At 44.8% G+C, this 18259-nt stretch overlaps 1 long non-coding RNA gene across 1 annotated transcript; it reads left to right on the forward strand.

Moving 5' to 3' along the window:
- Positions 1-11599: 11599 nt before the first annotated feature.
- Positions 11600-16570, forward strand: LOC122463184. The gene is made up of 3 exons (XR_006286310.1): positions 11600-11826; positions 13731-13776; positions 15372-16570. It is a non-coding gene; the product is annotated as an uncharacterized LOC122463184 (long non-coding RNA).
- The last annotated feature ends 1689 nt before the right edge of the window (positions 16571-18259 follow it).

The following is an 18259-nucleotide window of genomic DNA, read 5'->3' on the forward strand; positions in this document are numbered from 1 at the left end:
CATTTGAGGTACAGAGCCTTTCTCCAGGAAAGACTTAGGTCTTTTGTAACCTACCAGTGTTATCACCTGGTAGCTGCTCCTAGGGTCTATGTGAATTGAGTTGTTCATCTCTGTCCAGTTTCTAATAGCTAAGTAGATACATGGCATTTGGCACAGATTCCCTGCTTACTGTTCTCACCAGGGAAGATAGCAAACCAGCCGCCCCCAAGGAGACTGAACCTCCTGCTCCTAGACTTGCTCCCTGATCTCACGCTTGTTGCTAAAGGGGCAAGTTTAGGGTAGGTCTACACTATAAGATTTTGCCAGCATAGCAATATGTTAGCATAGCTGTACTGGTAAAAGTCCCAACCTAATATAAAAGTTGAGGAACCAGCATAAGCTATACTGTACTTTTATACTGATAGCATCTACATCAGGAGGGCTTGACTGGCTTAACTAGGGTGACCAGATGCCCCGATTTTATAGAGAGAGTCCTGATTTTTGTGTCTTATATAGGCAGGACTGGCTCTCGGCACCAGCAAAGCAAGTACGTGGTTGGGGCGGCACAATTCCAGGGGTGGCATTCCAGCCACCGTTTTTTGTTTGTTTTTTTTTTTTTGCTTGGGCAGTTGCGCTCTCTGAGCTTGGGGTGGCAAAAAACCTAGAGCCGGCCCTGTATTTCGGCTCTTATTATCCCCCACTCCCTGTCCCGATTTTTCACACTTGTTGTCTGGTCACCCTAGGCTTAACTATATTGATATCGTTAATTCAGCAAAACCTTTGTAGGGTGAACTAGGCATTACTCAGCCACTGCTCATGCTGTGTTAGTTCTGTGAATGACTAGAGGGCTCAAATCTCTGGAATTATAACCGTGGTGTTTACTAGCACTATATTCACCTAAATAATTATAGTGACAAAGCAGAATGTGTATATAGGCTCCAAGATTAAAACAATATTTTCTTCAGGGATGCAACCCCTAGTCATGTTAATTTAAATCCCTTTAGAGATTTTATAGTGGCAGTAGCCCTGTCTTCTGTGTATTTTTAAAAATAACTAGATATAGGAAGCATAAATGCAATAGGAAGGGCAATTAACTTGGTAATGAAATGAATTTCCTGCTTTGAAAATGGCTTGCTTAGCCTTGACTTGTGTTCAAGCGCCTTGGCATTTATCTTCCAGCAAGAGTTCATTAACTAGCCACACCATTCAGTTTCATTAAGCAATTAGTATAATTAGACTGAGATGGGGGGAGGGGGAGAATTCGTTCTGCTCACAAAGCATGCCCAAATATTGTAAAATTGGGATTACTTCACATGTAACTGAAAGTATAAAAGATCAAAGTGATGATTTCTTGTGTCTCCATTTAGGAAGCAGGGACCATTTTATTTTACATTATTTTTCAGAAAATATAGCGCAATTATTCTGGCACCATCACCAATTAATTGGGGGTGTGCACTAATGACATCTGCTTTGATTTAACAATGCCACGCACTGTCAGTCAGAATGTTGTGTCTTGCGTATTATGTTGTCCCAAGATGTCTGATGTTTTAATGCTTTTGTAGCTAGAGGGAATAAAGATGGAACTTCACTGTCCATTTTTAGGATTTGGGCTTTATCTCTAGCTTGCTTCAGCCTTGTGCCTGATTCTCTTTATGTAGTTGTTTACATCAGTGCAAAGTGCTACCAGGTCAGAATAGTAGCCCTTTGCCTGATTCTGATCTTTCACCAATTTTACACATAGTCACATGGAGTTGGTTCTAATTTGCAACAGTGTTTAAGGGAGATCCGAATCATGCCTTAGAGGTGTAGTATTTCATGAAGTAACATTTACAGGCTTGGAAGCTGCCTTAATGTCTGTAATTTGAGCCAAGTTTGGCAAACTCTAAAAATTTATGATCTTGAAATTTTTGTTCTCTTGGAGTGATGCTGTTTAACTGAAAAGCAGTTCAAACCAGTTTACGCTAGCCTGAGAGCAGCAAGGACTGAAGAGGCTTGACTGTAGCTGAGTATAGTTAGTTTGTCACAGTCCATATCATGTATTTAAAAGGCACACATCAACCCCCTTGTCTTAAAGAGGCAAACAACAAATTCAGAAGGAGGACGCCACTTCCCACCCAGATAAATTATGCCTGTTACGAAACTACTCTGGGTTCTGATACTTGGCTTTTATATCTGTCTCCTTCAAAACCCGCAGGGTTGACGTACCTAATCTTTCCCCAGAGCAAGGAGAGAGCCTAGGTTTTGTGGTCTTCCTTTTCCCTCTGAAGAAAGGGAAAAGTTTTCTGCCTGTTGTGAAACTGCTGGTGTTTGCTCCAGAACAGCCAAACCAATCTCCTTTGACCAAGTACAAATGCCTCCTTTAGGGCCAAATCTTTCATTTAGGAATATAAGGACTCTGGAGAATTGAGGAAGTCTGCAGTGAGGCTCAGAGTAGGGAGACGCACAGAACTGCAGCAGCAGTAAGCATTTCAAGCCTTTTCATTTTTATATAAACATGAGCAGCCTAAAGTGGTTCTCATGTTGTCTTCCTCTGACCAGCTTGGCACAGACGGTGTAGGATCTAGAGTCCACACATGGGTATGGGTGGTTACTCTAGAGCACAGGCCAGATTAGCTGCCACTGATTTTAGAAGACTCCCCTGTGGGTGCAATAGTGCAAACAGCAGTCTGCCCCTTCCCCTCCTGATAAATTTCCTTCCAATCCCTGTCTTTGTCACGCCAAACTTTACCACAACATAGGGGAAGTAAGTGTGGTTTAGTGAGCAGGCACTGAACTAGGTGGTTGGAGCCCAGCATTCTCTTCCTGGCTCTGTCACTGACCTGCTGTGTGTGCAAATCACTTCACCTCCCGCTTGTCTATTTAGACGGAAAGCTCTTTGAGGACGAAACTGTCTTTTACGACGTGCATATATAGAACCTAGCACACAAAAACCCTAGTTTTAGTTGCGTCATGCTTGAGGCATTACTACTGTGATCTCCTTTCTGTTAACTAACTACGAGTTGGAAACATCTCATGAAGATTGACCCTTATGAATCTGTGGGCTGCTGGGTAATGGGAGAGTAAAAGCCTACCTGACTCAGCAAGCTTGGGTCATTCCAACAAGCTGATGCTGGGGTGGAGACATGCCTCAGGACAGCTCCCTTTGTGGGGTGGTCCCTGTCTGCTGCGACTTTACAAAGTCGTTACAGTTGATTTACTATTTTTCTGTACAAAGTAGCCATCTTCTGCCAAGCCATCCCAGCCCAATCAGTAGTCGGAGCTGAAGATGGATAAAGTTGGAGGGTGAAGCATTTGACAAAGAGCCGGGAGTTTGGGGTTCTATTCCTGGCACTTCTGCTGACCTGCTGGATGACCTTGAGCAAGTCACTGCCCCTCTCTGGGCACCATTCTCTGTTAAAAGTCAAGGGGAGATCCCACCCTCCACACCTTGGCTGGAGTAAGCAGTGCTCCTTCGCAGCTTCCCCTCCTCTTTGGCTGGTGGTGTGATTGCTCCCTCTCCTGTTCCAGTCAGCTTTAACCACCCTGTAAAATGGAGTAGGATTATACCATTTACCCACTTCCTAGGGACGTTGTTAGTGTCGGTAAAGGGCTCTGGTATCCTTGGATGGAAGACGCCATAAGAGTACAATGTATTTGTTTATTATCAGTATTAGTATTGCAACAACTCAGGTTCACTGGAAAATGATGCAGGAGAATATTAACTGAGTTTTTGTTGGTGCCCAGTACCTACTTCTGCTGTCTTGGATTAAGTACAAACGCTGTATGAGAATGAAGAGGAAATTACTACTTACCATAGTCTAGCAGGCCTAAACACGAGAAAGTTGTTTGTGAATATCCCCACCATTCGGTAACTTTCCCATCTATACTGTTGCCCCTTTCCCGAGCAGTAGTACATACACACTAGTCATGACGCTGAGATGGTCACAAATAGCGCAGAGGCAATTCCCTCTTGAAATCTCAACCCAAACACCAATGTCCAGTTCCCAGGAAGCTACCCTGTTCCAAGAATTGCCTCCAACTATCGAGAATAAAGCAGAGAGCAAACTTCCTGCTATCTGCCATAGCTTCTCTCCCAGGACTACTGCATAACAAAACTAACAACAATACAGAATTTCTTCAAGGACTGAAAACTTGCTTGCACACCAAGAAAAAGAACTTGTAAGACTATGTGTCACAGCAGCATCTGGCAATTCCTGCCATAATAATACTCTGGAGTGACAGAATTACACTGAGATAGACCAGATCTTCAAAGTTATTTAGGTGCCTAACTTCCATTGATTTCAATGAGAGTTAAGTAGCTAAATGCCCCTGTAGAACTGGGCCAATCTGCCTTCCCTCTGACTGGCCTAAACATATGAATAATTAGAACAGGGACTCTCAAGCATTGCCCATATAAGATACATTGGCAACTTGCAAGCATGCTGCTCCAAATTTGTGTGAAAAAGAGCTAACTGCATTCAATCCCAACTTTAAAACAAAGGTGGAAAATATATGCAGGCATGGAGTTTTCTGTCTTGATCCAAAGGGGCCGGATCAATGCTCTATGGAGCGTGACATGTAGGGCCTGGTAAATGTGAAAGCCAAGTCACTCAGAACAAGATGGAGCATTGCATGCTGGGTTCTGTCATCTCTACTGGCCAGTTTATAGATCCCATGGACTATATTTGGCACATGGGCTTCCCATTGGTCACCCTCTCAGTATGTCTACACCGCGAATGAGGGGGTGTGATTCCCCTGCTCATATGCACACATCCTGGCTCTCAGCAAGCTAGTGTGAGTATAAACAGCAGTGACGCTGCGGTGGCACTGAGACATGGCGCAGCTGTGCCAAGTCCAAGCCCACCTGCACCTGAAGGGTACGTGCTTGGTGTGGCTCAGCCGTCCCCTGCTGCTGCTACCAGGGCTACCACAGCTGCCCTGCTATTCAGACTCGCACTAACTTGATGAGAGCAATGTGTAAATGAGCAGTATGTGTCCACGAGCAGGGGAATCACCCCCCTGCTCGTAGTGTACTGTAGACACTGCCCTAGAGAAAATATAAATGTTCCTGCTGACATAACTGTAAAAGTCAGGGTTAAAAAGACAGACAAGGATGTTTGGTAGCCACTTGGAAAGTTCACACTTAGCAGCTGTGTCGAGTTTTTTGAAGAGAATTATTGTTCTACATCCAAGGGAAAGGCCTGGAAACAACATACATCTGGAGAAAAGGCCAAGGCCATTAACAACATGGGCTGCGGGGAGTGTTTGTGAAAACAACCCAGGTTATTGCAGCATTATTAGCGAGTCTGGAAGTTAGTTGTGGACTGATGTACTTTTTGCTGGGATTTTCAGGCTCTCACCCTTCTGAATCATAGCCTCCAAAGAAAAGCTCTTACTGGATACAAACAGCACCTTTGTTTTCCTAAGTGCGCATAGCATTGGCCACTGAACCCAAGAACTGGGATCATAGGATAGCAAGTGTGAAAAATCAGGATGGGGGAATAGGTGCCTATATAAGATAAAACCCAGAATATCAGAACTGTCCTTATAAAATCAGGACATCCACTCACCCTACCCAGGTGGCTCTCCACAAAGTGGATCTGGTGACTCCTGTCCTCTGTGGACCATCACATGGCCAATATCTCTCACAAACCATTTATTGCAACAAAAGAAAATAGGCAAAGATTAACCAGGCTGTGACAATGTAGGGGAAGGAAAATAAAAAAGACATGGAAAACATGCACCAGGTAAGCTGGGAGTATGAGGTCAACAGATCCGTCTTTTTCTGGGGGATGAGGGTAATGACGGGGTGAAGAATTTGAAACTATTAAATTTGATCGTGAGTTCATCTACAATTTGTGATCCTGTCTAACTGGAGGAAACAACATTTAGATGATACGTTAAAACAAGGTACTTTCCTTTTGTAACAACTCGTGGTCCTCTGGCACTTTTCACAAGAGTAAAGTGCTAATATAACCCTAATACTCTGGCTCAATTCCAACCGGGGTAATTCCATTCTGCCTACTTAAATTCATCCTACAGTTTCACTGGATATAATCTTCTCCCTTTCCTACATGCTGTGGACTGCTGTTTCACTTCAGCATTAACTGCACTTTGGTCATGGCTGTACTGATTCCGGGACGTTTATAGAGCCGTCCGTCCCAAAGCAGTTAGGTTGGCAGAGTCTGAAAAAATCATCCCAGGGTCTGATCTGGAAAGGAGCTGAGCCTCCCCACCTCTCAGAATCAGGCCCCAGTTCTCCAAGAATTTACCGTTTCCCCCATTATCTGTTCTTTAGCTGGGCTAGAGAGGACGGATGGTCATGTGTTTAAGGTGACTGACTCGCAATCAGGCAACCAGCATTTAATCCCGGCCCTTCCAAAGCCTTCGTCCGTGGTTTTGGCCAAATCATTCGGGGCTGATTTCCAAAGGTTCTGAGCGACCTCAGCTCCCTTTCACTTCAATGCGGGTGCTTCCTATGTCTGAAAATCAGGTTCCGAATCTCTCACTCCCTAGTGTGTAAAACGGGGTTGATAACTCTGTTTTATCTGTTTACACTGTAAGCTCTTTGGGGCAGGGCTCTTCCCCTGAGTATGTGTTTGTACAATAGGTGTTTGGGGGTCTCCTGGTACAAAGGGGCCCCAATTTCAATTGGGGTGGCTAGGCGCTGCTGTGTGACAAATAGTTAATAGTTAATAATAGAGAGTTTCCAAGTTTGCAAACAACATCGCTGTTCCTCTTTTGCGGCCTCAATGTATTACTGTTGAAACTTCCTGGAGATGATATTAACATCGCCTCTCAAATTACAAACATTTGATCTTAGCTGGCTTCCCTGCTTGGAGCCAACTAGGAATTCCTGGAATAAACCCATGAAAGAAAAAAAGAAACCTCTCTAGTTCCAGACTCTATCATGTGTCAGTTGTAGACTACGGAGCCTTGGCTGTATGCTTCTGCTTGCTGCACAGTACACAAAGACCAAAGTCTTTATGTCAAGGATCCTTGTGGGCCTTGTATATTTCCTGGATTCCAGCTGGTGGGATTGTAGGAAATCTGTTGCCAAACACATACGTTTCTGGAGTTCATGACTTTGTCCTGCTGCAGGGGAAGGGAGGGACAATGTCTAGTGCAGAGCAATTGTCGTCGGGTTTTGAATGGACGCCAGGTTCTTTCCTGAATGATCTATATTTAACAAATTTAATGCGGGTTAAAGATCTAAAAATGGAAGAGGTTGCTTTACTTCCAGTGCTTTTGCCATCAGAACAGCCATCTAATTCATGGCCTTGAGTTCTATATAAAAGTGCTATATGTGTAGCATGACCAGACAGCAAATGTGAAAAATTGGGACGGGGGGGGGGGGGGTAACAGGAGCCTATATAAGAAAAAGACCCAAAAATCGGGACTGTCCCTGTAAAATTGGGACATCTGGTCACCCTATACATGTGTGTATGTAGACAGTTAATATAAGGAGTGTCATTTGTTGACATATAAGACTATGTAGCATTATCCATAAGTCATTCGATTCAAATACAGTTGTTGAGAGCAGGTCAACATTTTTCATTTGAAAAATATGTAACAAAAAATGTCTTTTTCCTCAATGAAAATTTTCAGTTTTTTCCAGATTTTCTGGCTGGTGTTTTTGCAATGCAAAAATGAATAATAGTAACTGTAATAAAAAAAATCAGTTTTTCAATGAAAAAAAGTTTCTGTTGAATTTTTGTGGGGGAAATATTTAGCATTTCCCAACCAGCTCTTTCCATTATTATGTTGTGCTTCTTGAGCTGGGTTCCTAACAAGATGTCAGGAGTAAAAGCGTGGTGTTGGAGCTGTGTCAGTCCTAGGATATTAGAAAGACAAGGACAAGGTGGGTGAGGTAATAGCTTTTATCGGACCAATTTTTGTTGGTGAGACAGACAAGCTTGTTTCTGGAGTAAGAGTTTTCACTGCTTTAATCCTTTGTTGTGGCTGCCCAGAGGCACTGAGTCATCCTCTTTCCTGCTTTACCAAAACAATATTATGAGTGGCAAGCAAATGCAGCTATAGCCCTTATGGTATTGTTGTTGTGATGCTTAATTAATGTTTGTAAAGCACTTTGAGATTCTAATTAATGTTTTGTAAAGCACTTTGGGATCCTTGGATGAGGATTGCTCCACGTATTAGACTAAAGAAAGACATTACAATTGACAGGAGCTAGGAGGAAAGGAACCAGGAAGTGGAAGCAAACCTGCAGTACAGAAGAACCTCAGAGTTACGAACAGCAGAGTTATGAACTGACCAGTCAACCATACACCCCATCTGGAACTGGGAGGACGCAATCAGGCAACAGCAGAGACCAAAAAAAAAAAAAAAAGAAAGCAAATACAGTACTGTGTTAAACGTAAACTACTAAAAAAATAAAGGGAAAGCAGCATTTTTCTTCTGCATAGTAAAGTTTCAAAGCTATATTAAGTCGATGTTCAGTTGTAAATTTTTGTAAAAACAGCCATAATGTTTTGTTCAGAGTTACAAACATTTCAGAGTTATGAACAACCTTCATTCCCGAGGCGTTCGTCGCTCTGAGGTTCTACTGTACATTGACATGCATTACCCAGCTGGTGCAAGCATTGTTTAGTCAGGGGCAGTGGAGAGAGTTAACAGGCCAAAGAGATGAGACAATTGCTGGCAATGTTTCCTGAAGGGAGCAGCAATGACAAAGTGACATCAGAGCAAGAGAGAGAGAGAGCTGAATAAATGAGAACCACCAGCAAGTAGACAATAAGAGGTAAGAAGGTTGGTAAGAGGGTTGGGAGGCAACAGACAGAAGGAAAAAGTGAATGATGCTACTATACAGAGGAAGGTGAGTGGGGAATGCTAAGAAAAGAACCTTGTGAATTCTGCAATATGTGAAGAGAGAGAAGCTGGCTAATGGATAACGGACTTATGCCAGGGAAGAATTTGACCCATTTTATCTTCTATGCCTTGTGAGAAAGCATGACCATATTTCACTTCTGCCTTCTCCCCCGCAACTCAAGGTGCCTGACAGTGGTGGGTGAAGGGCTTCCTCTGCCTATAGTGCAGTGATTTGGGCAGCCTTTTCCACCTGGGGATTCCAATCTCTTCCACAGGGAAGTACATAGAGGATAGGAGCCCCAGTCTTGGACCCTTGTGCTAGGCGCTGTACACAGAAGAAAAGACAGAATACTCCTGCTCCTGGCTCCATCAGCTTCATGGATGCTTTGTGCTGGCAAACTGATGCAAAGCTGCTGCAACACTGACCAGGATCTGACCCTGAGAATCAGAAGACCTGGATTTTACTCCTTACTCTGCCTCTGACTTGCTGTACGACCTTGGACAAGTCACTTAACCTTTGTGCCTCAGTTTCTGTGTGTCTAAAAAGAGGTTTATAATACATGCTTATCCAGCTCTGGAAAGCACTTCAAGATTTATGGATGAAAGCTGCCATATAAGTATTCAGTGTTATGATAACTCAGGGGCCCAAATTGAAACACTGCCTCTCTTGACCTAAAACAAGGGCCCCATTGACGTCAGTGGTGAAACTGGGTCCAGGATGTTACCCAATGTCTTCTGCTGAGTTCCACAGCTCTAATTAGCAGAGAAAACAAACATTGATTACAGTCCAGTGATTACATCACCTTGTTACATAAAGGTTCTGAGTGCAGTTCTTATACCTCCCTTATATACTGCTCCTTAATGCCTTTAATTTAGAACTGCACAACATTACATAACTCTCTGAAGCAACCAGTTACTTAATTGACTCTTATTAAGCTTGCACAAGAAACCTCAAAGCAAAGAGAGGGGTGATTTAGAAATAATGCCCAGTGTTGGGAAAGAACTGCCGTGCAAAAAGGCATTTCGGAAACCCGGGGGGGAAGGAGACAATCAGTGTGGTTCCAGGTCATCAGCTACCTAGGGAAACTCAGGTTAGGTCATGAAAGAACAGAAAGTAATGCCATTTAACTGGGGTGGGCACCAGTATCGTTAAGGCCTGGTCTACATCTACAACGTAGGTCAACCAAGCTGTCACTCAGGGGGGAGAAAAATTCACTTCCTGACGTACGTAGTTCAGCTGATCCCAGCCCCAGTACAGACACTACTTGCCTGATGGAAGAATTCTTCCGCCCACCTAGCTACCGCCTCTTGAAGGGGTGGATTCACTACCCCTCCAGCGCTGTCGCAAGTGTCTACACTATGGTGCCACGGTGGCACAGCTGCAATGCTCTAGCTATACGGCTGTAAGTCTGTGCTATAGACCAGTGGTTCTCAACCAGGGGTACCCCCCCGTGGGTATGCAGAGGTCTTCCGGGGGTACCTCGAGACAGTTGCCGAGTTTTACAACAGGCTACATAAGAAGCACGAGCCAAGTCAGTCCAAACCCAAATTTCACACACTGACTTGTTCACACTGCTCTACATACTATACATTGAAATGTAAGTACAATATTTATATTCCAATCGATTTTATAATTATATGGTAAAAATGAGAAAGTCACCCATTTTTCAGTAATAGTGTGCTGTGACACTTTTGGATTTTTAGGTCTGATTTTGTAAACAAGTAGTTTTTAAGCGAGGTGAACCCTGAAGGTATGCAAGAGAAATCAGACTCCTGAAAGGAGTACAGGAGGCTGGAAAGGTTGACAGCCCCTGCTGTAGACAAGCCCTCAGGATGAGACTGTTAAACAGCTGATTTTTCTAAGAGCCCTAAAATCCACATGCGCACCCAGATTATTGTGAAGTTCGCTGTCCTCATCAGAGTCCAGGGTAGGGTCACTGGTCCAAAAGTGGATTATTTGAGCAAGGGGTTCCCGAGAGAGAAGACCCCACCATGTGACAATAATATGTAATTGATTGCAGAGCCTACCTAAAGAACATATCTGGATGGAGAGCGCTATGGTAGGGTGGAGTCCATGGGTCAGATCCTTAGTGGGTGTAAATCATCATCATTTCTGGAACTATGCTGATTGACACCAGCTGAGGATCCGGCACATGGTATTGCTATGAATTCTGGGTCATAAGAAAACAAATGCAGTAGCAGGGTGAAGTGGTGGGATGGTGAAATCATCTTCTCCTACAGAACTGGGATGAACTTATCTATGTTCTACAAATGGGACAAGATCCTGCCAGGCGTTGAACACCCTCCAGTCTCCTTAAAGTCAATAGCCTCATTCTGTTCTCATGTCTGCAGTGCAGTCTCTCTTGATTCAAAGGGCTGCAGTCAATGGGATCGACTCTCCACTATTGTGCACCATGTGTGGTCATTTACACCCGTGCACAGTAGGTGTCAAACACCATCATTCTGACCCGGTAGCACTTTGCACACATGTAAGTGATGACACGCCTTTCCTGGTGCTGCACCTCAATGCGGCAGGAAGGCTTGTGTGTTCCAATGACCCTGTGAGTTAGACCCGTAGGAGTTTTTGGTAGGGCCATCCACTCTGGCCAGGGACCGAGCTAAAAGCAGCCCAGTGGGCCCTGTGATGGGGTGTCCACCCCATATTGGTGGTGAAAGGGTTAATGTAGGCCTGAGAAGCCAATTATCACACCTAATTGCTCCTACAGGGTGGGCCAGGCCCAATTAAAGATGAGTCCCAGCTGGAGGAAGAGCTGGGGAGTTTCTATAAAGAGAGGCCACCCAGAGGGGAAGAATTCTGTTGTTCCTCTCTGCTTAGTACAGAAGCTTTAGGAGGAAGTTTACATGCTAGCCCTGATAGGAGAGGGTAGCAGGGGTGAAGGAGACTCTTGAAGTGGCCTGAGAGAAAACCAGCCCACAGGCAGATGGCCTTAGGGGTAGACAGGCATGGAGGAACCAGAGAAGAGCAAGTCTTCAGGGAGGTAACCCCCGGGAGTTAACATTCTGCAGAAGAACAGCAAGCTGGTGAGGGTGGATTTAAAGTTCATGCCTGGGGAAGGGGCAGAAGCTGCTTTTGGTGTCTTTTTTGTTTTTCTTATGTATTTGGTTAAAACTAAAGACTCCAGGGAGAAGCCCTGGGGCCGCAACTCTGACAGAAGGATGGGATGGGAGAGGAGCCCTGGAAGAGAGGAAGATACCATATTGATGACTAGCGTTGTGTGGGACGCTGTCCTTGTAGGATGCTGATGTCCTGGAAGGGGAGAGATTTAAAGTGACCCGGCCAGAGGGCTGAATCACGAGACTAAAGCCCGCTCTAGGGCCAGAACAGCGGTTGGAATGGGCTGCTAGGTGAGGCCCGAGCTGTACGCCATGCCTGGCTGTGAGGGGATATACCTGTGGTGAGTGTACTCTGCTCCGTTTTCCAGGCTGGGCTGGAGTGATAGGCCAAGAACCTAGCCTCCTAAAAACATGAAGTTAGAGAGACACAACAAGGTAGCCATTCTGGAAATCACTCAACATGATAGACCGGGATGGTGAAGCCTTGTTCATGCTCTAGTCTAAGTGACATCTGATGGCGTGAGAAGGATTCAGAAGTGTTTACAGAAGATATGACTTTTTCTTTTTTTTGCAGCCCTGTTAGGCCAATTGGTTCCTAGGCTTCTATCTAAACCTGTGGTGCCCAACCTTATTACTCAGGAGGGCCACACAAACCTAAGCAGCACCTTGTGTGGGCCAAATAGATTCTATGTATTTTAATAAGGTTAAGTCACCTGTATTGACTTATATTTTAAATTCAGCTTATTTTGTGTGTATTAGGTTGTTTCTATGTACAGTTTTGTCTATTTACACAGTTGTGTAAACTAAAATGATTTAAACATGATGACAAAATGCTAATGAATCAGCTGTTAGTATATTGTGTTGAAGCAGGCCGCGGGCCTTAAGAAATGCTCTGGTGGGCTGTGTATCGCCCATGGGCGGTAGGTTGGGCACCCCTGAGCTAAACTAAAGCTTCAAGAAAAGCCAATCAGGTGCTCCTATTCTTCCCTTCCCATTCCAGGATGCTCAGTAGTAAAATTATAAGACACTCTTTAAAATGGATATAAGGAAGTACCGTTGCAAAAAGGGTATCGTTAACCTTCGGAGCTCACTGCCACAGATTATTATTGAGTAATAAGTGGTTTTTTTATTTTAAAGGATTAAATCTTAATAAGAATAACAGCAGCTGTAATTGCACTTGCTGGACAAAATATTACAAGGGCTTCCTATGCTTCAAAGGCTTCCTCTGAATCATCCGTGACTCTTAAGCCATTGCTAGAGGCAAGATACCAGACTAGATGGACCATTGATCTGTTCCATTCCGGCAGTTCCATCTTGCCTAATGGGATCGTCCTGACACATAGGTGTGCTCTGCTAGAGAGGGGCCTTGAGCCCAGAGCTCTAGGTATCAAAATTCCCCAAACGGTGTGAAAGCTCAGTCCAGCTCTGGATCCATCTCTCCTAAGCAGGCCCATCTCTAGCTATTATTATTTTATATTTCAGTGGTACCAAGTCAAGCCCCATTGTGCTAGGCATAGAACAAAACAGACCACCACAGTCTACTGTGGTGTGCTGAGGACTGTTGGAATTGCAGACTATCACTTTAAGGGAGGAGGAGAAAGGTTCCTGGTCCTATTGGCAGGCCAGGGGACTCTGTAGGGAAATGTGCCATCAGACAGATTCAGCCTGGAAGAGCCAACCTGGAACAAAGTGGAGTGAGTTGTGCCTTGGGGAGCAGCCTGTTTTGTCTCTGATTACTGTTGTCTTTCTGGATTTTAATCATAAAAGTAGTGATACATTGCAACCATTTACTGAGAGTATTTTATGTTTTTATCTAACTTCTGCATGTGCATTCAGTGAACATAACATCCAAATCTCTATTTATATTGTAGGTGCCATGAAAAGATAGGGGAATACAAGGATGGTTGGCAGCACTGGGTAAGGACAACTAGATTTCGTCATCCAATGGCCTTATTAGCCTTATGCTACATCTCCAAAATTAAATTCAGTGTGAGAAATGTTACTAACCTGCTGGGATTTTTTTAATCCTTCCTTTTCAACAAATCCATAACAAGGCTACTTGGTGTCTGCATACCTTGTTGTTTAAGCAATATGGGGCAGGGACCGTGATTTTGTTCTGTGTTTGTCCATGACCGGGGCTCATAGGTGCAAATGCAATACAAATAAACAACATTTCCAACATTTCGACCATTTCTCCATAACCGAAGTATCCCATTTTTAGATACTGGTCTTCTACTGAGGGGCAGTTCTAGAGAATCCCAGTTACTTTCTTGGCTGCAGAGAGAAGTGTGGGCATTTAAAGGTCCATGCTTTTCAGATGTGACATTCAAAGCCTACAGTTGGGCTTGTCCAATATGTTTACAGGTTCCTCTTATGTAGGTTAATATGCAATGTGCACGTGTGAGTCCGGCCTTTGGCCACATAACTTAAACACATGCAAACCAAAGCACACTACCGCACGAGTCTGTCTGAAAAGTGCAGTGCCCATCTCTGCATGCTCATGACACCAATCCCTGCATTAGACCTGAGCTTAAGGATCTCATGTGCAGGGTCCTAGTTAAAGATCCTCTCTGGCAATGCTAACTAAAGAGTGCAATTCATTGGCGGCTGAGCCGGTTCTACACTGTGGAGACTATACCAGCATAGCTACGTCAGGGCTTTGTAGTGTAGAAGCAGCCTGCACTGATGGAAGGGGCTTGTTCATCGGTGTAGGAACACCACCTCCACAATGATGTAGCTAACCTTGATAGAAACATTGTTCCGTCAACAGAGCTGCAGCTACGCTGGGGGTTAGGTTGGCATAGCAATGTCAGTCAGGGTGTGGTAGACCAAGCCTGAGGAAGAAACATATGTCACTCCTCCACCCTTCACCGGTCCTGTTTTTTCCTCTTCTCTGTACATGATGTCCCAGTATTCCTGATGTGAAACACACCAGTGGAATCTAACGTAGCTTTCTCTGGCTCTTCTGAGGGTGGTTGTTTACAGTTTTTTGTTTTTTTTAACCCTCTCTCCAGAACACCAGGGATAATTTTAGAGTCAGCACACAGGCTGCCTCGTGCTGGCCAACCTTCCTAATTCTGCAGATGCTGGGTTTTACAAGCCTTACCCTGTTATTATGCAACCACCAGGCGAGATTTGTAGCTGACACACCCACAACATCGTCCAGGTTTTTTCCGTTCTGAGGTTCAATTGTGTGAACGCTGACAAGGACAAGTGAGCTCTGTGTTGAGCCCACCAAAAATAATCTGGCCTGTGCCAGACATACCCAGGTCTCTGAGGGTGTCCGGCAAGTAGAAATATTGCTATTTCTGCAACAGCTGTTTAAGGATAAATACAACGCATTGAACATTGTGTGAAAAGGGCAAAATATTATGGAGATGGGGCTGAACCAAACCCCTTCATCCGAACATCCTGGGGCAGTTCGGGTCTGAACTTTATGGCTTGGGCCCATCTCCAGGGGGTTATTACTGGAAACTGCTATTCTGATTAACTCAATCTTTCCTCCTCCACAGGAAGCTACCATGAAGGGTCTGGCTACACGAGAAGGATAACGATTCTTCCTTAGACTATGGCTAAAATTTGTAAAAACAGCTTGAATCGTAGGCGCCTGAACCCCAAGGATTTAGGAGCCTAAATCACTTGGGTGCTTTTGCAAACTTTAGCATTTGGCATCTACATTCCATTGACTTTCACTGGGACTTAGCCTCCTCGTCATCAAAGCCCAGCTTTATAAAGGTGTTTAATGAGTTGCTGCGCTCAGGGTTGCGATGCCTAACTGATAGAGGAGCCGAAGTCTCCTAAGTGCCTAAATCCCTTTTGAAGGTGAGGCCTAGGCTCCTACCTCCGTTATGCATGACGATGCTGAGCACAGCAATGCCTACCTACCTCGAAAAATCTGGGCCTAAGTCACTTTTGAAAATGGGACCGAGGCGCTTTTGAAAATCTTAATCTACTCATGGTCAGGGCTTTACTGACCAGTGGGTTTGTAAGGCCCAGATCTACAGCACAGTGATTCAGAGACCATGAGCTGTTTTATACAAGTAGGGGAACAGAACAGTGAGGGGACTGGGCAGGCTGGGAGACCCCTGGACTGTGAATATGTGTATTCAGCAGCAGTGCCAGACAGGCCATGGGAGGAGCTATTCCTGCAAGCTGGCCATACAGGATGGCAGAGCAGGGTGCTGGCTGGAAGGGGAAGTAGGAGGGAGGGGTAGGATGATAGCTCTGTGAGAGAGCAGGGAGTGCTGCAACCCTTTGATCCTCCTACTGGTGATCTTACTGTAGCGGAGCACAGAACTGAAGAGTGTGGAGAGGCGTTTCCCCCCGTTTTGCGGCCTCTAGATGCTGATTGGCTGTGGCTATATGTGTTTCTGGCACTCCCACCCTGGTATCGATTCCCCTCTTCTGGCTCTGGTTGAATTGTACCAGCCAACCATGTCAGGGACTAAAATAAAGAACAAACTGTAGCAAACCTCCTAGCAGGAATGGCCAGGCTCAGATTTTAAACACGCCCTTAGCTGGGTTAGTGGAATGTGTTTGGCAGGCAATATAGGGTTGCAGCAGAACATGCTGATCTACGTCATCCAGCCAATGCCTGCATAAGAGGAGACTGAGACCAAACGCTTCAAATGTACCTGCAGTGGGGAAGGGAGGGAGACTCTATTTCCCTCCCCTCTTCGCTTTCTCCCGAATTAAATCCACTGCCCTGCAGACATGGCAAAGCATCCCTTTCAGTTGGAATTTTTCTTTCTCATTCAGCCACTCTGAATGACTAGGAGCCACAGGGAAGATTTTCACCATGTAAATGCCATAGATTCACATTTACTAGGTGGACTTAGGCCAGCTAAGGATCCGGCACTAGATGTCTTTCTAGCAGGTCCAAGGGACTTTTTGTATTCACACACTTGATCTGCTGCAGTCGCAGAGACATTCCATGAAGTGGGGTGTACTCGGGGTTTATTTATATACACCGAAGCGAGGTAGTCCCTTCTGCTTCTATGATAGGCAAGGTGCTATTTAGAGAGAATAAGAAATCCAGCCAGAGGCAAGATCCTGATCCTCTGGAAATACTCTGAGGTCAGGACCTACTGAAAAAGCATTATTTATAGTCAAGGGATGATGTCTGGACACTTTGTTCAACTATTTTTGGCAGGGGGCAGGCCAGGTCACATGGCCAAGCGGTGATATTGGTGACTTATTTCTATATATTCTAGGAGCCTGGGGGGGAAAAAAGACTTTTCCTCCAATGGTCTGAATCACATTTCTGAACAGTTGCATCCATCTGATGCCCTCCTTTCATTTACAGAATTAGGAACTTCCCTTCCCAAATAAATAGGTTACAGAAAAGTCTGGTGCTGCAGGAGGGAATCTCAGCCTGGAAAAGCTATAAGGAAGGGGGAAGTGATCCATTTCAGAGAGTAAATACCTATGAAAGCCTATTCTGAAAGAAGGCAAGTGGGATTAAATGGAGCATAGCCCTCCTGTTTGCTGTCTGCATGGGGTGAATTTACCCTGTAGGAGCAGGACCGTACAGCACACAATCTGAACTCCAATAGACCCACCAAGGCAGTTGTTCTCCTCTGACTCACAGACTGGTATATTGGAATTGATAAAGCTAGTGTGTACTTTAGATAAGTAATCAGTGACCTTGTTGAAGGCACTGTAACGATACTCTTATTTATCAGCGAGGTTACAGCTTGGGCAACTTGTTGAATTTAAGAGATAATAGGGACCTGTATTTGTTCCAGAAGTTGATGTGGAATTAGGAGTTTGAAGGACGGGAGAGATGCCTGTATGTTGTAGGACTATTTTCTATTTCATTGCTTATTGGATTGTTACTGTGTTGGTGGCTGTGTGATTGTGAAGGGTTAATTCCAGAAGGAGCTGTCTTGCACAGGAAAGGAGACCATAAACTTCAGAATGCATCATTCACTTTACTTAAAAGGACAATATAAGTGCCAATTCCTTTGAAGTTTAACTCTGGTCATGCTGGCTTGGTTCAGGGCGAATCCAGGCAGGAAACTGAAACAAGGAGTTTGGGAATGCCTAACATCTGAGCCCCTGGAGCACAGGGGGGAGAGACAAAGGGACTGTGGGGAAGCAAACTGAACCCCAGGCTCAGACATGGAGGGCGTTTGTCTAAATTGGACCTACCTAGGCTTTAGGTAAGGCAGTTATAGGTGTAGCTTAGGTGCTGTCTTCAGACACATTTGCTTTTGTAATGCTGTGGTGCTACCAAGGAGATTAAACAGGACTTTGTTTTGAAAAGGCAGGTTTGGGTCGCTGCATTCACCTGCTGGTCCCTGTGCCCAGAGGGAGGATTTGTAGAGCAGCCAAATACAGTCAGACCTGCCAAGCAATCAACGGTGGCTGACCATGGGGCTGCACTCTGGGGTGCCAG

Source organism: Chelonia mydas, chromosome 17 (genome assembly GCF_015237465.2).
Source record: "Chelonia mydas isolate rCheMyd1 chromosome 17, rCheMyd1.pri.v2, whole genome shotgun sequence".
Lineage (NCBI taxonomy): Eukaryota > Metazoa > Chordata > Testudines > Cheloniidae > Chelonia > Chelonia mydas.